Here is a 26439-nt window from a genome sequence, read left to right on the forward strand (position 1 = left end):
GGCTATTTTCTAAGCCTGTATCTCCTCCTTGGACAAAACCAAGATGTTCAGCCCCTGGTTACCCTCGTGTCTCCCAGACATGGAGCAGTGAGTTTTCTTGTGCACCTTGGGGTGCCCCTCTCCTCTGCAGAGTCTTTGGGCTCTGGGGTGAGGGATACAATGCAGAAACATGTGTGCCCTCTCCAGGAACCGGCCCTGCCCTGCTGAGGTCCTGACAGCAGCATGAAGTGGCGAGACGCTCAGCCCAAAACCATGCTGAAACCTCGCTGGTGTCAGTCATGCTTTGATTGACCTGAGTATTGAGGCTCCTGTGGCAGGGGACGCTCATCATGCCTTGACAAAAATGTGTCATCCAGTCCCTTTTCAGTGGTAGTCTCCTTCCAGCATGTGGGAGAAGACATCAGAGTAAGCAGGGAGTAGTAAAGTACAGCAAAAGGGCTATTCAGCTACTTTATGTGTGGGGAGGCTCCCCAAAGATCTAAAGAAACCAAATAATTGTAGGAGAGGAGTTTGCTGAGAAAACAACCACTCCTCCTGCAAAAAGCTGTGAGCAGATTGAATGTTTTCCCTGGAGTTTTCCAATTTTTTCATTAAATGACTCAAAATGAAAACATGCAAAAATGTGGTTGGTGTTTAAGAAGACAGTTTTTGTTAGAGAAATATTATTCTCCAGCCTACACATGTTAGCGTTGTGTGCCTCAGCCTGCACTATCTGTTCCAGATACTGCACATTCTCTCACACTTTACCACATGATGCTTCTTCCTATGACTTAGATGTTTAAAAACCAAAATATCTGGGGGATAAAAAAATCCCCACTCTCCAGTAGCATAAGACTCCCCATATGTTGCTGACTGGGTGAGAATAGACATAAATGTCTTGGTGACCCCCAAAAACTCATGACTCAAGAAACCTGGCTTTAGAAAAAAAAAAAAATCTTACGAGGCTCATGATAAACATCAAAGGGCTGGCCGCACTAAGATGAATCAAACATTTTAGGTGAAATTTCCCAGAGAAATTGCTTCCATTTCATCAATGTGCTGTCTGTTTTCCAACAGCTATGCCTAAATATACCATTTGGAATTTATGATAGATGCAGGAAATAATAGTTTCCTTTTCAAAACCCTTTTCAGATGGGGCCCATATGCCTGCAGCACAAACATATTGCAATCTCATGCCTACGTCAGATGCGTGTGAGAAGGGCTGCTGACTCTTGTAGCAACAGGACTAACCGGGGAGCCTCTGCTCTAGGGTAAAAAGAGTTGTAGAAAATGACAGGTTTAGTGTCCCAGGGACAAGCTGCCTGTGCCAGAGCTGCTTGTGTGCGAGGCTATCAACACTGGAGACTATATCTCCAAACAATTAATAAAGTATCAAGTTATTATAAGAACAAGCTGAGAAAGTATATTTATTACTAGAGATCTGGTTACGAGGTGACAGAGGATTTTAGATTTTATGACTAATGTGTTTCCAATAAGCTGTTCATCGTAACATCACAGCTTCACCTGTTGGAGATATTGAACATGGTGAAGGATGCAATTCCAGGAAGATCAAAGACAATTTCAGGCTAAGTCCATTTGAAAAGCATTGCCAGGAGCTGGATTGCATCTGTGCCTCAGCCACAGAGCTCCTCTCGAAGGGAGAGCAGTTGCTCCACGGAGCAGCTGCGGAAACCAAGCTTTCCATGATGGTCACTAACGGAGTGCTCCTCATCTCCTGGTTCGGGACCAGAGGCCACAGACATGATTTGCAGACATGCCCAGCTCTCACAGCTGCAAATGAAGTTTGAACATGAAGTACAGTGCTGGACCTGTGCTGTGAAAGAAGAGCGCCTCAGCATCTCGGGGGAGACATCCACATCAGTCAGCTGGTTTTGGCTCAATCCTGCTGTGCCTCAGTGCCTCGTATGTACACTCTAATTATACCACACACGTGGCTGTGACTTATTGCTAAGTCATATCTGGAATGTTTCAGTAGAGGAAATACCAAACATTTACTGTTTTTGAATTAGGTACAGAAATAAATATGTTCCTCTGAGCAATTGTGCTGGGATGAAGTACAAGTAATTCACAGCGCCTCCCACGCACCACAGGAGTGCTTGCTAGCAGGGTCGCACCCCAAAAACTGCACCAGGAATGCAGCCAGGACTTGGGCTGTCTGACTTAAGGAGAATAATGGAGCTGACCCAGATACAGCCTGTACCTGTGGGTCTGATGGATAAAGGTATTGTTGAGATTTTAAAAGACTTGTGATCCAAATTCACTGGAGTGGATAGAAAGACTCCTTTCCATCTGGTTCAGGCTCTTAAAGCTCTCTCTTACCACAGAGAGAGCGAGATAGGCAATTTATAAGTTCAGTCTGAAGTTAGGGCCTTCTTAATCACTGTGATACGATCACACAAAACCTGAGGCCCTCAGCTTGCTGTCACACTTGTAGATTTTTGAGTACCTGTGGAAAACACTTTGGTGCTCAGACCTTGTATGCTGGTGGGTTTTGTGTGCTTTCACTCTTTGGTTGTGCCAGCAAGGCCTCCTCACGCAAGTTGTCTGGGTGCTGGCAAGTGTGGGGGCACGGTGTGACGGAGGGGTGCTGGCAAAGCCATGGCATACCCTGCAGCTCCACGAAGAGCACATCACAAAGGGCAAGTGGGCACCTCTGCTTTGCAGGCAGCAAGTAAACATACCTGTCTGCAAAATAAATTAAAACTACGTGAAATGCCAAGTTTTGCACAGAGCGTCTATGGGTTTGTGAAGGGATTTTGGACCTAAACCTCTCAAACATCTCTCTTTCAAATACCATCAACCACAGCTGATGGAAACGTGAGCCATGCACACGGGGCTCAGAGCAGTGGAGAGGAGCTGGGGGTTCCTGGTGGGCAGGGGGAGAGCTGAGAGGAGCGGGCCTGGGCACCTCTCTGACATGCAGCCTCACTGGTACCCGTGAAGAGGACAGCATAACTCTTTCCTAAACCTTGCTGGAATTTGTTGAGGCTGCTCAAGGGCCACAGCCAATGTTCTGAGCCCAGGCTGGAGCCACCTAAGGGAGGAGCCGCACGGAGACCGGCCTTCCCTCTAGGCAGTGCCTGTGGCTGCCGGTCGGCCTGCAGGCCCATCGGCAGCTCTGGCCTGTTACCATGGGCCCAGTGACCCCAACGTCTGTTCTGTGAGGCCCAGGACTCCTTTGGGGAAGTGAACCTGGGCACCATCAACTTGCTTGGCGTCTGCCAGGAGCCTGTCAGTGGGAGGGTAATCTGGCATTTTGTTTGGAGCCTGAACTGTAAAACAAAGGAAATGTGCCCCACCCTGTAAATTACTGCCCATGGAACAGGTCTGCAGCAAGAGAGGGCTCCAGACAGCAAGAAGTAAATGCTAAATGCAATTATGGCTCCTCAATGCCAATGGCTTAACACTGACTATGCTGGCAGTGCTGCAGATGTTGTGAGGCATGGTGGGGAGGTAAAGAAAAAACACATCAGCTGTTTTTCCGCATGCCCCAAGTTACTGTAAACATCATGGACTAAGACTGTCAAGAAATGTGCTGTATGCCCTGTGCAAGTGCTCCTGCTCACAGACCCTGGGACAAAGTAGAGATTCCAAGTATTTAGATGGATAAGTAAAAGCCTCCTGCCAGCAAAATCCTCCTCCAAGGGAGGAGGAGCTCTTAGCACACCATGTAGCATCTTTTATATTTTCTTAACTAGATCCTTAACCAGGATCCCAGCTGCAAACGTTCATGCTAACTGCCTCACTCTCTGATGACTGCCTGAAAGAGCTCTCCTTCCTCAGCATGGCCCTCCTCAGGAAAAAAGGAATAGGAAAAAAAAAAAAAAAAGAAAGAGAGACATAAAAAGAAAACCTTTCCTATTCTTCCATATATGGTTTCAGTACATTTCTGCAAACTCAGACTTCTGAAAACCAGTGTTAACATCTATGCTAGCTCCAGCTCCCTCCCTTTCACAGGGCCGCAGCAATTACTGCATGGGCTCGGGAGTCCCCAGCTTCCTCCCAGACCAAAACACACTTTTTTTTTTTCCTACAAAAGATCTGAGAAGGTGGATAAGAGACTTCAGCTGGGCCGCTGCAGCCTCACTGCTTTGAAAACAACGTGTTTGAACATTGCCATCCCACCTCGGTGGGGAGGTGGGGAGCCGCTGTAAGCAGGGCTCAGGTGCAGGTGGGTTTAACTCCTTATGGATCCTCGGCTGCTTTTGATATTTTGGATCGTGGGGCTGTCTCGAAATGCCTTACATGCAGAGAGGGCTTTCCAGGTTTGTCTCTGACTGGTTCCCACTCCTGTGTCTGAACAGGGCTTGCTTTGTTGCCGTGAATCTGATCCTGGTGTTTTTCTTGTGAAACATGGATTCTTGGGGCTCCTGAGTCACTCACTTTGCCTTGCCTGTTTTCCTGACCCTCAGATTCAAAAATCTCTTTAAAAACACACACGCAGATAACATAGTTTCATTCTCGTTAACGTTGCTCCCATCAGTGCCCAGGCCCCTGTTGTTGCACTGCTGCTGAGGCAGAGTGAGGAGCTGGTGCTTGACCCACCGGCCTTCAGAGGCTCAGAGGGACGGTCCCCAGCTGCCAAGAAAGCTCTGGGATTTCGGTTTCATTTGCAGCAAACTAGACCAAGGAACACAAAGATTATATTTGTTTTTATTTTACTGAAGAAATTCAAGTAATTTTGTCTGACTTTCCACTTAATTTCAATTTTCAAAGTGTAGCCTTTAGAAATGTGTTAACGTATTGGAAATGTTGACAAAATGTTACGATTTGATTCAATGACCTCTGTATTTGTTGATGGAAGAACAGTGTACTGGAAGATTTGTTCCTAACAGTTAACATGCACCTCCTGATCTGACTTCCCCAGTGCAAAAGGAGCTGAGTTTGCCAAGAGGTGCAAGCATCAAGCCCAAAGTTTCTGTGAGGTTGTATTCTTTAGTTACAAACCCTGCTAAATAACACAGAACATGTCAGATTTACATTGTTTTGCAAAAATTTGGCATTAGTGCTTAATGCTACCTACAAAAATCTCCAGTGGTCAAAATGGGCCTTTCTTGCCTGCTAAAGCCACCGGCTCCAGCCAGAGCTCTTACACAGAGTCTTTCATTTGCATCTTCTCTTGAAGTCTTTCACAACGCTGATCATAGGGCTGGGATGCCTTTTGGGTGGCAGGTTTTAGAAAGTGGGAAGTGTCTGTATGAGCAGTGGTGGACGGCACAGTCTCAGAGTGGTGGAACTGTAAGAAGGCAGAGGGCAGGAGCTGGTGGGGGTTTCCCTTCCTCCCCATCCCTCCCAGGACTCAGCCATCCCCCTGTGCCCAAGCAGGCAGGGGATGGGATGCTGGCCCAGGCAAGCATGGCACAGAGCTCTTGGGAAAGGAGTGGAGAGCAGGAGGGAGCCACGTGGGCAGCAGGAAGTCACCTGGGACTCCGGCCAAAACAGACGAAACTGATCCATGGATGGGACAGCCTCCTATGGAAAGTCACCTGCAGAGAGATGAAGTCTTCTCCAGGGAGCCTGGAGTGATCAGGGGGCAAAGCAAGAGCACAGCCCACGAAATGGGCAAATGCTGGAACTGCTTCTTTCTTGACTATTTATACTGACTGTTATATTTACATTTCCTCTTTAAGATGTTTCTCTCAGCCCCTCTGCAGCTGCAGAGCATCTTCAAATGGAGCAAGGCAGACAAGAGCAAGGCTGGGCTCTCAGGCCTTCAGAGGAGATCAGCAGGCAGACTTCAGGTAATCCACAGTGACATCTGGCCCCAGCGACCTGGACAAGGCTGCACGGCTTCAGTGGCTGTGCTGAAGCTGCAGTCATTTACAATCACTCTTAATTTTGGGCTTCAGTCCAGGCTTCCCAGAAGGTGAAAGTTTTATATGTTTTTCTCTGGTTGTTACTGGGAGTACTGGCTGCAGGGTTGCTCGTGCCTTGCTGTGCGAGGTTTGACAGCGAGGTCTGCAGCCGTGGGAGCCCCAGCCTCACCTGCCCTGGGCTGGGAATCGCCCAGGGATCTCCGAGGACACAATCCAGTGCTCCACAAAGTGCCGGGTGGCTTCAGTGGGGTCAGGGTCTGAAAAACCATTGTCTTGAGATGCTAAAGAAATGCCAGTATACTTCTAACCCGCAAGTATCTGGGTCCATATAGGGAAAAAAAAACTTGCCAGTTCCCTGCTTATCCCAGAAACCTAGAATACTAAATGTCGTCTGTACAGAAATTCTGCAAGATAACTTCAGTGTGCTGCCTTTTACTTAGGGTCTCACCCTGCAGGCAGTAGTATCTGAGACCTTTTATCTAAGCTCTAAACTGCAAAGCAGAACTGGTGCTCTAGCCCTAAAAGCCACAGCAGCGAGACCAAAGTGATTACCAAATCTGATGAAAGATGAATTTAAAGCATGATCCTGTACTGAGCATGTAAAAACAGGGCAATTTTATTTAGCTGGCCCACTCCCCATGCACGCGCTAAACCATTTCCTGTGATTTTTTTATGACAGAAATGTATTTGTGCCATTTTTAATTCCCAGCAGCCATGTACAGACAGCAGAGTGTGGGTGAATGAGGTTCTGCGCAGTAGCAGCCTCACCACTGACCTAAATGGACTCACCGTGACAGTGCAGAATACGCATGAATCTCTGGAAACTTCAATTCCTGGAGGGTTCTGGGATATCCTGATTCTGCAAACACCAATTTTAGCAAATTGGCTCCAGTCTCTCTTAAAGACACGTTTGAAATGTGTAATTTTAGCTTTGAAAGGAAGTATTTAGCTCAAGAGTCAGGAACACGCTTCAGATGAAAGGTCTTATTTCCTCCTCTATTGAAATGATGCCAATAAAAGTTTAGGAGGAATTTTAAGGAAACTTGGTTAGATTTGCATGCCACCTGCTGCAGAACAAGCTAAATCAATTCTGTTTTGTTTTTTTGTTTCTTTTTCTTTTTCTTTTCTTTTTTAGCCCTGTTTTTGTAAATAACAGAGAAAGTATGTACATACAAGATTCCTGGTAAACAAAGAGCTATACTCTCTCCAGCAATATAATCCTCATCTATTATGGCTGAATACCTTGAATTATCGTGGCAGTGATGTTAACCATAAAAATGTAGCCATGCCATTTAAAATCAGTCTGTGGCTGACGGAGTCCTGAGAAGAAAATAAGGAAAGAGGCACTTTAAGAACCTTTGCATGACTTCAGAGCTTTTTCTGAATTCAAGAGGGTTGTGTTAAGAACCAGAACCATCATGACTCATATATTCCTAATCAAAACGCTGGGTGCGTGAAAAGCTGCTCAGTCACACAGAGACTAAATTGTGTCTTCTTACAAGAGGAAAATAATACACACGAGGAAGCACTTAAATAATTGATGTGCTTTTCTTTTATCTGTGTGTAGGAATGACAGTATTTCTATGTACCTAGCACTAATGGGTAGCATCAGTATGCCAATAATTGCTAATGATGAAGAAATAGGAGTGTGATTGTCCTGAAGTGGCTGATCCTTCTTTTTGCTTTATCTACCCCTGTTACAATGGTAAACTGATGGTGTAAATTTTAGAATTCTGCTCACTAATAGGTCACTTTGATAGTAATGCTCACAAATGCCTTTTTTGGTAAGAATTCAGTCCAAAATGACTGAACACTTACTTAGATTTAATCTGCCATCTGACAGCTAGGATCCTTTTCTTATGTCTTCTGTGCCACATTCAAAAGACAATATAAAACTTTGTTTGCAACACATGTTTAATTTTCCATTACAAATCAGAGAAACAGCGCAGCCACCCTGGAATCAAACATAAACCAGAGATTTAAAAACCCAGTGCTTTCATCCTGAAAAACTGCATAACCATTTGCAGTGCAGAAGTGGGATATTCCTGCTGAATAAAGCTTCTTGTTGAAAAATTATTGGTGTATCGACCCATTCACATCCAGCTACTTAATTCAAAGATTGTATTGAGCACTTCCCTCTGGGTTGCTTGTCTGAGGGAACAATTACGCAGCTGTTCTTACTACATTCTTGTGTGGGCAGAAAGCACGGTAAAAATCCTGGCATGAATTTACGTAAGTACAACCTCCAGTTCTCAGGCTGTTCATTAGGCGTATTCTTTGCAAGGAGGTTGGCGAGGCGATACGTAGGCTTGACACTAATATTCTGCTTTGGCTAAACTTATTTATAGTTGTGAGCGTGTTTATGCTCAGACACATGCATACGGCTGTCCAGGTTGTGTTATAAACAGAGCTCGAGATCCCTGCCACGTTGCTCATGATACACACCACTACAGCAACTCCTTGCAGCTATGCTGCCTGGCCACATCCAAAGCTAGGAGTTTTAAAAGTACAGCACCCATCTTACTATGCTCATCGGGTTCAGCAGAGCGGTGTTTCTGCATGGCTGGACACTAAGCATTATTTTAGCAAGTTTCATGCTGAGTTTCTTGTAACGCTTTTAATGGAGTTTTTGCTGCTAAAGTTTCAAGCTCTGAAACAGCTGGTAAAGGAGAAGTAACCACAAAGGGAGTTGTGTGATTTCAAAGCCCCCTGGCAGGAAAAGCCATCCATCGGGAGGTGACCTGCTCACAGACCTTGCAGAAGGGCCACCTCCCAACCTGCACGCCGCTGGGAGAGGGAGGTGAGGGACGAGCCCTGGGGCTGGGAAGGCTGCTGGGAGGCCCTGGGGTGGGAGGATTCTGGGGGGAGCAGAGGGAAGCACACCTGCCCCTGGCCTGTGCTGGGACATTTCTGGCCTGTGTCCGCACATACACGTCTCTGCTCGCTCCATCTCTGCGTAGCAAAGTGCTGCTGCACCTACAGGAGCTTTTCTGAGGGCAACCTCCTGGGCCCTCGGTGGCAAAGGTAATAGAGATATCAGGAGCTCCTGCACACAGCATGCTCTGCATGCTCAATATCAGTTTCATCAGTAATATCAGATGCCAGCTAAATATTGACACTGTCATCCTGAAATATCCCACCCTCGGCTCAGAGTGCTTAACAAGCAAACACAGGCCGGGCCCTTAAAATCAAAGCCGGCTCTGCTGAAGAAGGGAAGCCGTGCTGGTTCTCAGGTCGGCCCTTCGACAGGGCGGGTGAGGAATGCCCATCCCCACCTCTCCTGTCTTCAGACAGTGCTAGTAGCTGTGTGACGGCGCAGGGAGCTGTGCATGGTGCAGTTCACTCTGCATTGCATACATAATTTATAATTTTCCAGCGGTTTTGATTGCACATCTTTGGACATGGGGTTGCTTTCGTAAAATGGAAGCAGAGAAAGAAAAAAAAAAAAACAACCACCTCTGCCGCAGCCGCCTTCTGTAGTCCCGTGTTTTAGTCGAGACCCTCATCTCTGACACACGGCCTTCACAGGCCGCAAAACACAAGCACTGCACACTCTGCGTGTGTTTGTCTGTATACACATATATCTGAAAAGATCCATGCTTCCCATGGCATAAGAACAAAAAAGAAAAAAAAATGTTTTCAGTGGTCCATGCCTTTATTAGCAAAATGCCTTGGCAGAGAATGACGCTAGCATTACAACAACAGTTTCCTGTCACGCCAGCAGCATAGCGGGTGTTTACGAGACGTATAGAAGTTACAAAAAAGCAGCTGGGAACCACGCTTCTTTCTGACCTCGGTGAAGTTGGGCACATACAGCCATACGTGCCCGTAAAAGCCTCCTCCGAAAGATGTAGGCAAAACACGCAGAGCCCTTATTTTGGAAACACGGCGCGCTTCTATTTCCTCTCAGCACACAAACCACTCGCCGTACATTTATCTGCCCTTGCTGCGTCCGCAGCCGTTGGTGCGGGTTTATCAGCGCGCTCCCACCACGCGCCCGCGGCGCGCTCGCTCCTGGGGGACCCGTTCTCAAAAAATCCCCCATGGGACGGAGACGGCAGGCACCGACACCGTCACCCTCTCCTCTGACGGACCCAGGGGCCAGCTGCCAGCGGTACCCAGCCCTTCCTCTTCCTCGCCCCGTGCCCTGCGCCACGGCTGCGTGGGCCCTGGGCTGGCGGCGGGGGGCTTCTCGTTGCCCCTTCCCGGTGGCCAGCCGGCGAGCTGGCGTGGGGCTCTGCAACCCGAGAGCGTGCGCTAGCCGGCGGGGCGCTGCGGTAAATATAAATCTGGCTCTTACCCACGGGCAGTCCTTCGCAGTCGGACATCGTGCGAGAAGCGCTCCTGGCCGGGGGCTCGGGAAAACCACGGCGAACAAACACCCGCGCGGGTCCTTCTGCTCGCGGAGGCAGGGGGGGGAAATATCTACGGATTTACAGCCACCCGTCTCCTCCACGGTACATCTAACCACCCAGAGAGCTGTAGCAACAGTCCCGTCTCTGCCTTCTCATTATGGGATGTAAAGATAAGAATGTGCTTTTGTGCCAAAAGAGTGTGCTATTGGTGGATAAATTTGTTGTCATCCCTCCCCTTCACGGAGTTTCCTCTTTAATGTCACAGAGGCACATTACCCGGCCTGGAAGGCCATAGAATATTTATGAAACGGCTTTTAAGAGCTAAACTGCGGATCCGGATCCGCAGCAAAGGAGGGGGCTGAGGGCTGCGGTGGGAGCAGCGCTGTCCCCGGGGGGGACGCAGGCGGTGGCTACTCCCCTCCTCTGCAGCCGCCGGCAAAACGAGGCTGGGAGCTGGGAGAGGGGCAGGGGCTGGAGCGCAGCTGGTTGCAGGGGCAGAAAAATAAATCCGCTTTGGTTTGTGCTGTAAGATCTGAGAAATGGTGCTTGCGACACTGTTTGCTGTCCCACGGTGTGTGTTTACCAGTGGCAATGTTCTGAGTGCAGATCTCTCGGTAACTTTTTGTCACTTTTGCTTGCTTAAAATACACAGCTTTGATGAAGTGAAGCGTTTCATGGCTACCCCTACAGCTCAACTTTTTAACGTCGGTAATGGATTCTGCTCGATACGAAATTTCTGGACCTTTCAGCCAGGTGCGGTCAGCAGTGAGGATCCCTGCACACTGGCACAGTCTTTGTTACTTAATGAAGGAAAAGAGAATCATGTTACCAACGCCTGGGCTCTGTCGAGGTGTGCTGACTCTGTGGCCAGGCACAACCACCCAGGACAAGAAACTGCCAGAGCCCTGGGTGACATCTTGCTTCAAAACACCTTGAAGGGAAAAAAAAAGGAAAAAAAAAGGGAAAAAAAAGGCTTAATTTGCATGAATTGTACTAGGTGCTCAGTGTGCTCAGCACCTCTGAAGGAACTGGACCGGTTTTATCAGGGTGCTTCACTCTAAGCACTCAGCAGCATGGCGAGCTGTAGCATGGCTTCAGCTCAGAATGTCAGGCCAGTGACTACAAAAGCTAGAAGAGCTGCAGATGTTCCCAAAAGGACACCTCCGGTTCCCTTCACATGTTCTGCAGCACAGGATGGGGGTCCTGGGGCTTTCTGCCCCAGTGCTGAGTGCCGTGGGCTGGTGGGGTTTGCTGGCATGGAGCTCTGCAGGCGTCACTCTGCAGTGGACAGCCCTTGTCAGTGGCTGCTTCTGCGTCGGTTCCTGCAGGTGCCTGGAGATACTCACCTGGATGCTAGCTCCGGAGAGGAAATAACGCAGCCTCAGGCTGTGCTCTTTGCCCAATAGGCTGCACAAGGAGGAGTACAGGGAAGGCATCGTGCTCATCCTCTACATCCTGCTGCTGCCCGCAGGCTCAAGGAGCAGTCTCTAATCTGGGAGATACAGAGCTATGGAGGTGTCCAGTCTCAATCTCAGTGCACATCTGGGGAGAGAAGAGGGCCTAAACCAGACCAGAGGACTCTTTTCCTCCCATGCAGTTTCACTGCAGTAAAGTTTTGCTCTGACGTGTGTGGATTAAAGCTTTTTAGCTAGACCCTGTTCCAGCGCAGGCTCCCAGCTCTGCAGGCGTTTATGTGCCAATTGAACCTCAAGCCCCACCGAAGTCCCTGGAACCACTCGCAGTTATAAAGTTAAACATGTGCCTAAGCGTTTGCAGGATCAAGGGCTCGCCATCCCCACTCACACTCATGGAGCAAGCAGCTGCAGCTGATTTTGAAGTCACCTCTCACAGCTGTGTGCTCCTCTGCGGAAGGTCGGAGCCCTCGAGCAGAGCTGGACAAGTGCCTGCAGTGAAGTCAAGCCAAAACGCAAACCGGTGGCTTGGCTCAAGCTCGTCTTCACCAGCGGTTTAAGAAACCTGTGCCTCAGTCACCCCACTTACATTGCCCTTGGCCAAGTCCGCTACGGGGCTCAGCATCTTCTGGAAGTGGGGTAGAGAAGCCAGCAAAGGCTGGGGGAGAGGACAGAAACATTGTCAGCTATTACAGCAAAGCTGGCAAGAGCTCGTCTGCCAGAGCCATGAGGAGTATTTGGCACTCACCTTCCATGGAGCCTCGGAAGAGCTCTGCCATGAAACACTAACGCAGGAAGCTAGCCACAGGGTCAGGTGTTGAACAGAGCACACCTAGCTCTTCGGATGATTCTCACCAATGCTTACTCAAATGAGGACTATAGGACTATTTAAATTAAAATTTTTGCTTAGATCCCTTGGTATTTTGGTTATAGTTATTTTTTGATAGGTTGTAAAGCTTTTTTTTTTTTTTTTGAGTCAAACTAAGTATTTCTTTCAACTGTCTCTGTTTCTCAGGCTGAAAAGAGCCATGCTTGCTTCTGGAGAGAGGCCAAGCCTGGAAAATTTAAGTCTGAAAGGAGAAAGTTTGGGGAATTTATGAATATGCCTGGTGTCTGTCATGCTTAAAAAAAAATAATAAAATTGAACTAAACAATAAAAGGTGAGTAATAAAGTGCGTATTATCTTAGTAGGTTTTAAGCTAATGAGAGAAATGTGGGCTCAGCCTGGGCTCAGCCTGGGGCTTAGCAAATGCGCTTGGGAAAAGAGGATGTGTGGAGAAACCTGGGTGCAGGTCAGCCGTGACAGTGCCAGTAGGCAGTCCCGTCGGTGCCCAAGAAGCCTGCTGTCCTGATGGCTGCTCGTAAGCCCGAGTGGCAGCTTTGTCAGCGAGCAGCAGACTCTCATAAACACTAGCCGTCACCTAAATGAGTAAGACAACACGTAGTGGGACCAGGTTTCTAACCTAGAAGCGTACACATCCCATTAGGCTTCTGATCTAACATCGTAAATCTCTCAGGGCTCATAATGATTTCTGCTGCAGCCCGAAGGGCTCAGTCATCTGGCCGTGCAGAGCCAGCCTCACCTGCAAGCTCCCAGCTGGAGCCACCGGGGCTTTGCTCCTGCTGAACAGCTGCAGATGGGTCCAAACCTCTCAGGAGAAGCAGGGAGCTGCAGTTCTCGCGGTGGGAGCTAGCACCCTGCATGCTAAAATTACTGGTGGAAGGGCTTTGCTAATCTTGTCAGCGATGTAGGAGCAAGGAGGGTTGGTCTCATTCCTGTGCACTTCTCTCCCCTGGCAGAGGGAAATCAGGGGGAGCGAGAGCGATTTCAGCTAACGAGGTCAGACCTGATTATTCAATCTGCAGTTTTCTGTAGGGTTGAAGCAAACGCCTTCCTGCCCAGTTCGGCAGGAGTTTATATCTCACATCAGCGCGATTTCCACGCAGTTTAAATGGAGAATGGCTGAGATGCACTTCTCCCCTCTAATTTATGCAAATTCCACTGGATTTTTCCCTGCTGTGTGCAGAGATTTCTGCCTGTTGGTACTGGGGGATTCATAGCGAGCAGGGGGAGGGAAGGGATGGGGCCGGAGATCGGGATGGAGAAGGAGATGCAGGCTGATAGGAGCACGCTGACATCGGTGTGTGGGTGACACCGACAGGTATGTTCCCCATGTGGTGGGACATTCACGGAGCTCCACCTGTGCTTGCAGCAGTTATGGACGAGCTAAGCGTTCCTGCCGGCCCAGACAGACAAGCTGAAAAACTCAGCATGTGCTTCAAGTGTCAGCTCCCGGTGCTGGTCTGTGCTGGGAGTCACAGTCAGGAATTTGCTAGCAAAGACTGGCTTTCCCCCTTGAAAAGCCCTGAAGCTGGTGGGGAGGGCATGGACCCTTCCATCCTCTCATGAAGGTGGTAAAATTAATGGCAGGGCAATACCTGTAATAATTATGCTTCAGCTTTTTATCACCAAAACAGCAGAGAAATGGCTACAGAGCTGCTGTTGTGCATGGCGATCCCTGGCTTTCCCTGAGGAAAGCAGAGAGGTTCAGACTAGGAGCCAAGTGCCCAGAAAGTCCCAGTAACTGGGATTTTATTTCATTATTGTTTTCTGACACATCCTTTTCACATCTCAATTTGATGGATGGGGAGTATAATGATGTAATTACAAGAGGAGTGGATGCACTGACAGGAGCTCGTGCGGGTGTATCCAGTGAAGGGAAAGGGAGTGAAAAAAGGCAAGATACAGCTGACAGTTAGGACAGTCCTCCAGGAAGCACCAAACACAAAAGTAACAGCAAGAACCAGATATATCATCATTTTGTGCCTGGGAGACCTTACTGTCAGCCTGGTGGTATTTTATTTTATTTTATTTTATTTTATTTTATTTTATTTTATTTATTTTATTTTATTTTATTAATACGATTTTCATTAGTCACAATTGAATCTGAGCTTTGTATTCAAGAAAGGAAACGTCTCCATCATCTCCTCTTACATCACCCCAGAGAGAAGATTAGAAGATTAACTGTGTCAGGTGACACCAACCCAGCGGCAATGAAAATAATTTTGCACATTCAAAGAGAGAACGAGGGAGAAATTCCGCCTGTCTCCAAGAAATGTGAGTCTTACCGGTGACAATTGTTGGCTCGAAAAGAGAACGTTTTATGCAAATATGCAGATATACAGTAAATAAAATAAGAAGACCAAAGACTTGGAAGAGGATTTACCTTAAAGAAGAGTGGATGGTCTGAATCTCAGTGGCATTTTAGTCTCATCTAATTTATAAGCGGTTGTATTTTGGGGAGATGAGTTACAAAAGGCCATTTAAATTATGGGAGGAAATATAAAAGCTACAAATAGAGGATAAAATTGACTCCTGAGCCATCACTGCTGCTGCTGGCAATGTCTCCTAACACACCTGATACCAAAATGAGTATGTGCCCTCAAGCCCACCTATCTTGGTGCCCAAGAGGCCACACAAGCGGTCAGAGAATGTGAGTGCGACTGCAGGAACCTGGCTTTCAGCATCTGCTGATACAAGCACACAGCTCATTGCTGGCAGGCTCTGCAGGACTCACCCAGGACAGGAGGATCGAGGCAGAATCTGTTTTCCCATCAATACCTGGCAGATTTTCATGCACAACCGCAATTAGCATTAATGGGATTTCCTTCTGCAGACGTTCCAGGTGTTACTGAAGAGCCTCGTGGTGAACATAAAAAGCAAAAACGAAATTATACAATTAGGTTTGATCTTGCTGTTTCTGGTTTTAATGGCATTATTGTGGTTTATTTCGGCGGGATTGAGTCTTGCACAGCTGAGTGTAGCTGCATTCGCTCTGCACAGATCTCGTGCAAAAGGGAGTGTTGAGCTCTGAATGTAAATATTATGGTATCAAGTGGTGGGTTTGAAGAGAAGGTGAGAGTCTTGCAAACCTGATTTGGCAGCTGCAAAAATAACACTTGGGCAAACAGATGGTCTCTGCAATAAGGGAAGTCTTTAAAAGATTCACAAATTAATGAGCTCTGCCAGGTTTTTAGTGGTTCCTACCAAAATTCCTATAAATCAGCCTAACCGGGCAGGGAGGTGGGGGAGAGAGGAATCAATAAGTTCCCCGGACAGCTCATATATCCAAGGTTAGCTGACAAAAGGCTTCAGAGCTGGAAAATCCCAAGAGGAATTAAGGAGGTGCAATATTATCCCTTCAGAAGGCAAAAGCCATAGCGTCAGTCATGTGCTGCAAGTGCTCTGGGGACTAATTGCAGCCATCCGTGATCAAGGATATCAGCTGGGTGATAAAGAAAGGTTACGTGTCACACACTGAATTAGTGGCTCGTCCTGGGAGCACCAAAACTTGGTGTGAGGAAATGAAAGCCTTCTCCTTCAGCCGCAGGTCAATAACCACTGATGTGCTCCACCAAAGCGGCTGCTGGCTCCACAGCACTGGGTGCAAGCCTGCCGGGCAAGGAGACAGAATTAATTAAGGAATTGCTAATGGAATCAGAGCTGAACAGCAGGGGAAATTATTCATTAGGTTATCTATGAATTTCGTACTGTGGTGCAATACGATCCACTTTACAACCCACTTTCATTTGCTTCTTTGCAAACATTTGTCAAGGGTGCCTGACAGCAGGAACGACCAGGGTGGAGTTTTCATTCTTAGTCATGCGGGGACGCCTCCTTCTTACAATAAACACAGCCACAATTAACGGAAGCGGTGACCTTGCTGGTGATTTCTGCAAGGAGGACAAGACTCCATGGGAATAGCAAAGAAAGCAGATTATTACCACTTTGTAAGTCACGTTCGGGGTGAGGAGAGTTGCTGGGGCAATCATAAGTCTCCTGTTGCCAGCACTGGGATGCAGAAGTCCCAGCTGGGTGGAAGATGACATTCCCAAGGTCACCCAGTGAGGCCAAGGCATTGTGGCAGAGGAGCCTGGTCCTGCTACAAAAGGGGTGAGGGACAAGCGGGCTGTCACTAAACCAGGCTGTCAAATTGCTGTGCTGCTTGCAAAAAGGAAAGTCTCAATGAAGCCAACTTGCTTACTGTTGTCAAAAAAAAAAAAAAAGGGTTGGGGGGTATCTGTTTCCACTCAATGCTCATGAAGTACTGAATGCCCACAGCTCAGGTGGTGTGGTGGCTTGTCTGGTGTCCACCTGGCTTAGGAGTCACTGCTGTGACAAAATACTTTAGGATCTTCCTCAAGATACTCGGTGCTCCTGCAGCAAGGGTTTCTTTCAATGCATGGGCAAATGCCACAGCCTGCCCTGGAAGCCAGGGGAAGAACAGGTGGAAGGTTTAATGCTTTAAAATTGTAGGGGCAAGTTTCCTTGGAATTTCCTGATTTGATGCATGAAGCTGCTGCTTCCTTCTCAGACTCCGGCTCTCATCCAGGGCTGATCTGAGGGCTGTACGTCTCCTGTTCCCATTTCTGTACATAGGCATCACACACTCGCTGCCTGGGGCACTCAGGGGAATCCCAGGGCTGTGACACAAAGCGAGGGAGCAGCAGAGCCAGGGGCTCCCACCTCGCGGCAGTCAGGAGCCTCATGGCCCCCTGGGCTGCCTCACGCAGGCCTGATCTGTGCCTCCTCCGTGCAGTGCCTTTACCCCCCTGGGCACACAACCAAGCCAGCCTTCCTGCTGTGCCCTGGGTCCACTCCTTAGCTTTATTGATCCGCAGAAAGGACATGAACTGGTAGAAGCGGGTGAGCACCTGTCTCTACAAACCCTGGGATGTAGGTAATCAATGGGGCCTGTTCGGAGCAGAGCCAGATGGGCCCAAGTGCAGTCCCAGGACACAGCTGCAGCAGGTAACGTGGGCTAGTCAGGGATCTTGGCGCCCTTGAAGCACTGTCAGTGGGTATTTCCCAACATTTCACCTCAAAAATCATACATATGTTAACGTTGCTATACCATACTTAACATTACAGAGCCTTATTAATGATGGGATGTTAAGCTCGCAAGGAATAGACCAGAGAAGTGCAAAGGCTACAGGGCTGAAAATTAATCCACCGTTGATATCTTTTTCTTTTAGTTTAGAAATCAGCAGAGGCCTAAGAGCAATCTGTCTCGCAGCAGAGCCCACCTCTAAGGAAATTCCACGTATGGTCAAATGTCAAGTTGTTTCTTTTGCAAAGGGCAATGTAGCAATCGTATTTCCATTTGGAGAGTTTTTCCTTGGAGCTGAGTTTTTCGGGGGGGCAGGGCAGGGAGAGAGAGCCAAGCACAGTTTTCCTTTCAGCACGCATGCATTCACAGACCTTGCTGCTCGTTTCCCAAAGGTTACATCTCCCTTCTCTGGGGGCACAGCGTCTGAGCGAGGCACACCTTCCCCAGACCCCTACCTAAGGTCTGCTTCGTCTTCCCAGAGCCCTTGGAAGGGCAAATGCTGCTGGCACCGCAGCAGCCGAGACTTGCATCCACCTGTCTACGGGCAGAGTTTGGCCCGGTGCTTTCTTGCCAGTTCAATGTCCCTTTTCATCACCACTTCCTCAAGAAACATGATTTGCACAGTCCCTTCCATAATAAATCCTAAACCTGCTGGCTAGCTCCAAGCCCCTGCACTTTTCAGAAAATAGCTGTGGCTCAGTAAAGGGCAGAGATCTGCCTGACTTAAGGCTGCCGCACCAGAGGAAGGCTGGCAGCATGAAGGGGTTTCCATCCTGATAGCAGCAAGCAGATGGGCAGTACAGGGCCTGGCTATCTGTGCAGCCACACAGAGCCCCACACCCGGCCCTGCTGCCAGCACAGGTGAGGTGATGGGGCCGTGGGATGAGGGTGAGGGTCCAGGAGAGTTTCTCTTTGTTCCTCCATCACCTTCACCTTCCTCCCTGACCTTGTTTCCATCACCAGGCCCTCCGCACTGCTGAGGGACGGGGAGGCACAGCTTTCCTCGCTGTAGACCCTTCTCCCTGGCCATATTGCTGATCCGCCAGGCCACCGCAAACTTCAGGGAGAGCCACCAGCGCTCCTCCCATGGCTCCTTTCAGTTTCCCTGCTCCCTGCTATTTATTGCTCGGCGGTGCTCAGGGCAGGAATGCAGCCTGCCTCTGCGGCCCAGCAGGCTAAGTTTAGTTCATGGCTCTGCTAGTGATTGCCTCCGTGACACTAAACAAGAGATTAAATTTCTCTGTGCCTCAGTTTCCCTCTGTAAGCCATAGATAGCAAAGTTTCCTTTTGTAATCTGTCCTGGACAAGAGCTGCTTCATCCTGCTTGTTTACACTGTGCGTATTATTGGAGTTCCTGCCCTGGCTGAGATCTCAGCTACTTCTATAATTAGTACTTTCATGCTGTGTTTTCATTAAAGGTCTTGTTATGCTTTTGATACGGCATACAGAATACTAACCAGAGTTGAATTATAATTTGTCACATTCTAATTTTCTATTTTGTTTGGAGTTCCTTTTGCATTGTAATTCCCTCACAAATAAATGAATCTGGGATTGTTTTCGCAATTCTAGATATTGCAAGTGATAACAGCACTGATGTGAGAACTGACGTGGCCGCAGAAAGTATGGCAGTCTTGGGCTCCCCAAGAAAAAAATCCTCTTTTGGAGATGTAACCAGAGATGTAAGCGTCAGTGCTTTGGAACTGAGATGACAAGAGACTTTTCCTGCAACAAGAGCAACAAGGAAAGAAAAACTGTTATTTATGAGCTGAAGACTTGGCTTGATGCTGTCTCTTTAAAAAAAATGTTCCAACAATACATTAAAAAGCAAACCTCTTCTATCACATCCATATTTCATCTGCACCTTGGAACTGTAATTAATGGCACAGGAGGCTTCATTTGACGAGCTGTCCTCAGGGCAGACTTTTTACTTCTATCTACATCAACAATGCTCTCCACTACTGCTTCCCTTGGCAAAACTCTTCCTCCAGTGCTCCCTAGCAGAGAGGAGAGCAGATCTGCATCTGGCTAATCCACATTTTTCTCCCTACTGATGAAAACTTCCCTTAGATACAATAGGACAAAAGAGAATAATTTTTCAAAGATGGAAGAAGATGCACGGGGACACACACAGCATGAGGTGAAGAGAAAACTCCAGTTTGCAAAGCCTGCCTGCTGGGTGAAGCAACCACTGCTAATTCAAACTGAATATGATCTAAATTAAACACCAGGGGCCACATTAGTCCCTGGTGCAGCACCAGTTACCCAAAGGCAGATGATCTAATTTCACTGAAGTTATGCCAGGGCTGAATTTGACCCTCAGCATTACGTGGTATCTACAATTACGGCCAGGAAATCTGAAATACATATGCACACCTAAGCACAGATGCTGGCTGTGGCTGATGCTCTAAAACATTCATCTGCTTTCTCAGCTCTTGACCCTTCATTATCCCTGATGAATATTTTGGGTGGTCATTTACCTCCATCTTCAGGAAAAGGTTACAGAGGCTTTCCGAAGATATGTGGAGCAGTAAAGCAATTTATGTGCAAAGCAATCCATGTGTTCATGTACATACTAAACGTTGAATGGACTGGATTTTTTCTGACCAGTTCAAATGCACAAATAATAATAACAATAATAAAGTGGTAACCTTTTCCCAAGATCTGTCTGATGTAACACGCACTATCATGATATGTGCTGAACCCACCCCAAAACAAATGGACTCGCAGCAGCATAGAGCTGCAGAAGTTATCTCCAGGAGGAACCTAAGAACCACAGGATCTCACAGACTTTTAGATGGTGAATTATAGACCTTAGGCGACGAGTGAGAATTTGGCGTGACCCCCCACAGGGCCAGCTCTGGTGCCTGTTGCCTGCTTCCCGCACAGCCCCGGCTCCTTGCCAGCAGGGCCGGGCAGGCACGCGGCACCCGGTGCTGCGGTCAGTGGGAGCTCGGCCATCAGCCCTCAGCGTGCCGGGCCAACGCTGAGCCGTATGCAACACTTACAGCTTGGCAACAGACCTCTGACAGTCCCCTCAGCACTTTGAATGCCCATCAGTAGAGTTCAGTGTTCGGTGTTCTGGCTGCTTTTGCTCTGCATTGAATTGTTTCTTATGGAATCTGACAAAAGCTAAAGCTTCTAGCTCCTCTATCAGTGATCCAGACAAATAAAATCTCTGAGGTGGGATGGCTGTGCAAACTCAGTCTCTTGGATGAGGTTTTATAAAACCTCAGCCAAAACCTGGCTTTTTGTTTTGGCCCTGTTTCTGGATTGCATCTGGATTTAATTTGGCTTTGGATCTTCCAGGCAAAGATTTCATTATTCTGGGTAATTTATCTCCAGCTTGTTATCCATTACCTAAACTCTCTCACTATGTAATATAATACTGCAAAATATTGTCTCATGCATACACCTCTAGCCCTAGAAATTTATTAAAAGTATCATTGAATTTATTGGTATTGTTTGTTGCAAGATTGGTGTTACACAAAAATAAGGTAACATATCAAGCCTTGAAATTCAGAGACTCTTACAGATACTTGATGTTTCCAAAATGACATTTGGGCTTCGTACCCAAAAGCTGCAAGAATTAGCAGGGCTGTTATTCTCCTGGTCAGCTGCCTTCAGTGGGTGAGACAGGAGGATGTAGGAGAATATGAACTCGAGGCAGCAGCACACTATAAATATTTTTGTAAGGATCCAAAGCCTAGCTACACTTTTGCAGGCGGGCCTTGCAGCTGGAGAAGCACAGAGGCTTTTACATGGGGAAACAGCCCCTCGGGCAGGGCTGGAGCCCAGCAGTAGCCCACTGCTTGTGGGTCTGGTGCCGGGGCTCAGCTCTCTCCCACATCTCCCTCCATATGGCCACCGGTTTCCTCCCCTCTCTAGCCTCACGTCGCTGCACTCACGTAACCTTCAGCGTGCGCCACCGCTCATTCGTGCTCTACCTCTCTACCCGAGAAAGAAGAAAAGCACTGCTGCTGTGATTAAAGATAATGAGTTGCTGATTAGCATCGGGGAACACAACAGAAAACATTTCATTTAAATTGCCTTTCTTGTTGAGTTAATTAAAATAAAACACAAAGCTTCTCAGCTTTATTATGATGCCTGCTTGGCTCAAAGTAGTGTGGCTACGCGGGTTTGCAATTAATATTGGCGTTGCTTTCCACCTGGCATTAGCATAACAAAGGGACTAATACACGGCACCTTTCCGACTCCCGGTGCCTTGGTGCTGGTGGCACTGCTGGTGTCCTCCTGCAGCACCCTCCTCCGGCACCCACAGCGCCCGAAGAAGCTAGGGGAGCTGCCTGCTGACCCCTTGTCCTCCTGTGTTCATATTTGGCTTCACACAGAGCTTCGATATCTTGGCTGCCTCATGAGACCTGTTCGGGCTTTTTTCGGGAGACCGTGAAAACTCTGGCTGTAGCATTAGGAATGAGATTCTTGCCCCCAGCCCGGTGGTTCATCAGGTCTGGGGGCAGGTTTGAAGGCTGTTCGAGCACTACTGGAATCAGTAAGGCCACGAACGCATAAATACAGCTCCTGCTTTTAAGACGTCCCGTTTGTCCGTGCCTGCTCTGCTTCCTCCCAGCGCCTGCAAGCCCTGTGGGTGTATGTGGCTGCCCTCTGCTGGAAACCGGTGGAGATGCTTGTGTGAGCGTGCTCCGACCAGCTGCACGGTAGACCTATGGAAGATACAATTTTTTTTGTCCTTCTTCTTCTATTTTAGTGTTATATCGTGTATATCATACCTGTATAGCACATATGTAATCTATATACTATGTATATAACATACACGGGCCTACATATATATAAACCAAAAGGACAAGTACCTGATTTTTCTGCTGAGTGCCTGGTTACACATATTTACCTCTTCTTCGTGCAGTAATTTATAAATGTGCCTGCTCTGGCTCGGTTTGCCAACATTATCAGCTTGTTACATTTACTGGATGGCATTTAGAAACAGCTGCAGGTACAGCTCTGTCCAAGCAACATTCCCCCTCTCACCTACACCTTAATTATACCAATGGCCGTACAGAGTGTCAAGGAAGGGTACGCACAGATTTTTGAAACTTGCTGCCTACTTTTAGCAGGTTCATCACAAAGCATAAATAAAATTTGACTGTCCATAATTAATTAAGTAACTGATCAAAGATTTTTTAACAAAAATGTTTTAATGAATTTTAACGAGTGGAGAATATTATATTGATTTCTGTCTGAATTCACATTTAAAGAGTTTGTTATAGCCAGATGCTAGCGGACCACCAAGGACAGCAAAATTTTGTACTGCCATAGTTAAGCATTGTTGTTTTGCATAGAACTGAGATTTTCTTCTGACCTACTCAGACAGATCCCATCTGGGAATGTTGTTTACCAAGGCAATTTTCAACGTGCCTATAGCACAAAGCCAGATCCCTGACGAAGCCTCTGCCATCATCTGTGTCTGCAGGATCAGGCCCTGCTCTCCATCCTCCCCTGATGCTCTGACTGATGCTGCTGCCCCGGCTCCTCGGACGGGGTTACCCCTGGAGCTCCTCTGTCCTCCCCTGCTGCCGGCTCTGCTGGGCCGTGCATGATGATGGGGAGCAACAGTCTCAGCAGCTACCTGCGTTAAAATGGGACTGGTAACGTGTGGCGTGGAGCGAGGTAAGAGCTGGGGCACACCAGCTTGCAACAGCACAGCTCACCTGTCCACCACCTTGAGCAGAGAGGTCGGTGTTACGCCTCAGCTCAAAATGTCTGGCCTCGATCTGACTGCCCCACGAAAATGTCTGCCTTCACTAATTGGTCTCCAGCGTGGGAAGGAGGATGTGTAGTTAATCATTTAAGAAGCTCATTAGGCTTGCCCATTTGCTGAGTTCTGATGCGCCTGAAAGTGTCTTACAGCATCTCCTGCAAATGGGTTGGTGTCTCTCAGTAACACTGGAGGAAGTAATAAAACTAATCAAATTCATTATCCCTCCTTTACATTGGTATTCCTCTATTAATTTTAACAACCTCACTCAATGTACGTAGGCGTAAGTTCCAGCCACCTGCTTTGCTATTTCTGGAAGTTGACTTCAATCCAAAAAGGTCAGAAAAGCATTTGTTGGTATATTTAAACATTATTTTTTTACTCTTTCAAAATTATTTAAGAGGTATAACTCATTTTTAGGCGCTTTACTGAAGAGAGAACCTAAAGCAGGTAGAGTTGCTTTAACAGTAACAAAGCAGAATATTTTAAAATTAATTCTATAAAGCACTGAATTCACCGAGAGTTAGTGGCATGGCTCTACCTTAGGTTTTTGTCTGGTTATAAAAAATTGGCATTGACACATTGACACAGTCTCCCACAAGGACAAATTCGCTAAAAGGGGCAGGGATGAGCTGCAATGCTGTGACCATTCGTTCCCCCATTCACAGTGGTAGGGATGCTGCAAGCCGTAAGGTGAGAGCAGGAGAAGCCGTTCCACTGCATCCACCAGCACAGCAGCCAGAGCCAGGAAAACCCCTTGGTGTGGGCTGATGGAGCTAGCGTTTTCACCCCAGTGGTGAAAAGGCTGGTGCTGAGCAAGAAACACGTCAGCTCATTCAAGTCTTCTGCTAATCTTTCATGCAGATGGTCATCAGAATAGCAGCATTGTGATGTGTGGGTGGGAGATGCTCTGCAAAGAGACGCTGGAACAGGATGAAAATGGAGCAGTCGCCTGTTCTGGGCAAAAAAAAAAAAAAAAAGTGAACAACAGGTAGGGACGCACGGCAAGAGCAAAACGTGAGAGGAGACAGATGTCAGCTCCATTAGCTCATTAAGGGTGGAGATGTCGGCCTGCTGGGAAATTATTGTCCACTTTATGTCTTGATATTGGAAAGAAATTAACTAAAAGCACCCAGGCAGTTTTAGCACTCAAGCTATTTAATTATGCCTTTTAAAGTTGTCTTTGAAGCCATGGAGTGAAGGATGAATGAAACACCCTCTGAAGGTCCTTATTAGTCATTCCCTTCTCTGATGGCAATAATAATTACATTGTCCTACATCGGAGTGAGTGTTCCTAGCGAATCCCTGTACTCCTCAATAACACTTGCAGCAGGGCGGGCTGCGATAACGATGTGGGTAATTAGAGCGCTGGCTGCAGGGCGCTGGAGTCACCAAGGTCAGCCATGAACGTCCCTCCTGGGGACAGCATCGCAGGCTCGTCTCCAGAGGCTTAGGCCAGATGTGAAAATCGTGGGATTTGGGGAAAGTCCAGATCAAATGGTTAGACTGCTGCTCATCTGTGTGTGGACCCCAAACGAATTTCCATCCTTGTTGCTGGCCACAAGCAGAATGCTAGATGAAACCTCTGTTAGATTTTAACCACTAGGAAAGACCATTATCATCCTGTAGTCTATCATCCTGTGCAACGTGCTGCATGACCTACAACACAGTCCACCAACATCGACTATCCTGACTCTATAAAACCCTGAAATGCATCCACTAATGGCAAATGGCAAAAAATAAACACCCATAAAAAGACGGTGGTGTCTCAGCAGCACTTTTCTGCCACTGATGTTACAGCTGGCATTAGGCAAAGCAAAGCTGCATCCCGCAGAGCACCTGCACGTGGCGGCGGCAGCGTGGCAGATTGCACTGGGACTTCCCCTGGCAGCACCTGACACAGGCATGAATAATAAAGACACTCATTAATCATTTACAGAACTGCTGTTCCTGTGGATTCATCAGTCTTAGAGCCTCACGCTGAAGTCTTCCTTCTTGAGTCACACCGAGCGCTTGCTTTTCGTCCGTGGCAAGGTCGTGCTGCACTGGGGATGGGGATGGGAGAGGAAGGGGGTTTGCAGCCCTCCCCTCCTCCACCACAGCATCCCTGCCTTAGCTCACAAGTCACGGCAGCATCCTAGGCACAGACCGAGCCCGAAGGGACCCACACTCTTCAAATAAAAATGGAAGAATGAAAGGAAGTAAAAATAAGCACGTTTAAAAGCATACCACTCCTCTCTACCCCCATCCCTCTTCACCCCCAAGCGAAGAGGCTCCCCAGCTCCCCCAGATCCCTCCCTCACCCACGGCCCCCACTGTCCCGCACAGCTTTGGGACCAGACCGGTGCCCCCCAGGAGCCCTGCCCTTGCTCCCTGCCTGCTCTCCCTGCCTGTGCCTCCCTTGCAGCCCTGCCTGCACCGGCCCAGCATGGCCACAGGAGGGGCCCGCTGCAGCAGGCAGAGCACTTTCCCCACGCCCCCCCCGCAGAAAGCAGCACAGCCTTCCCTCCCCGCCTCCCCACCCACCCGTGGCCGAGAGCCCCCAAGTGCTGGGGTTTGCCCGAGGGTGGTGTGTCCCCTGGGGAGGCGTCCCCGAGGGCCGGGAACGGTGGCAGACACCCGGGAAGACCCTAATAATTTAATCGTGGCTAAGTGATCGGGATAAATGCCGGCAAGTCGCCGCTATTATTCAAAGCAAGGGAACTGTGCGTAATCAGATCAGCGGGGAGTGTCAGACATAGCATGAGGCTATTAGCGAGTTAAACGCCTCAGATGCCCAAACATGCAGCAAAGTCAATCGCAGCGGCTCGACCTAGCTGTGTTCGTGATAACGCATGTGGGACGGGGCAAGGGACAATGTGCTGCGACTTCATGCTCCTGGAGCACTTCTCCAGCTAAGGCTCTTACCCCTACTACCTAAAAATAGTCTTGGTTAATGTAAATAAAGATACTTCTTTTTTTTTTTTTTTTTTTTTGTAGGCATTTCTATTTTAGCTGAAAGATGCTTGCTTCCCATCTACATATTTCCATCAGTAGCTCAAGCACAGGTGTAGTGTGTCTGCTCTGTGTCTCACCGTGTGGTTATGTGCACGTGTCCTTCGGTAGCCTACACAAAGGTTGGGAACCACTGCTTCGAGGCAAATATTGGGCTGGATCTGAAGTCAATAGGACTCCCGCTAGGATTTTTATCAGGTGTATCATTAATTCCCTAATGAAGTTAACCATTTATCTGTA

General features: G+C 48.0%; 1 long non-coding RNA gene across 1 annotated transcript; it reads right to left on the reverse strand.

Moving 5' to 3' along the window:
* Window positions 1–23563: 23563 nt before the first annotated feature.
* On the reverse strand, window positions 23564–25403 carry LOC121071166. Its single transcript, XR_005820410.1, has 2 exons — window positions 25143–25403; window positions 23564–24162 (listed from the first exon to the last, which is right to left on the reverse strand). It is a non-coding gene; the product is annotated as an uncharacterized LOC121071166 (long non-coding RNA).
* Between the last annotated feature and the right edge of the window lie 1036 nt (window positions 25404–26439).

This window comes from Cygnus olor, chromosome 5, assembly GCF_009769625.2.
Source record: "Cygnus olor isolate bCygOlo1 chromosome 5, bCygOlo1.pri.v2, whole genome shotgun sequence".
In the NCBI taxonomy this organism is placed as follows: Eukaryota; Metazoa; Chordata; class Aves; order Anseriformes; family Anatidae; genus Cygnus; species Cygnus olor.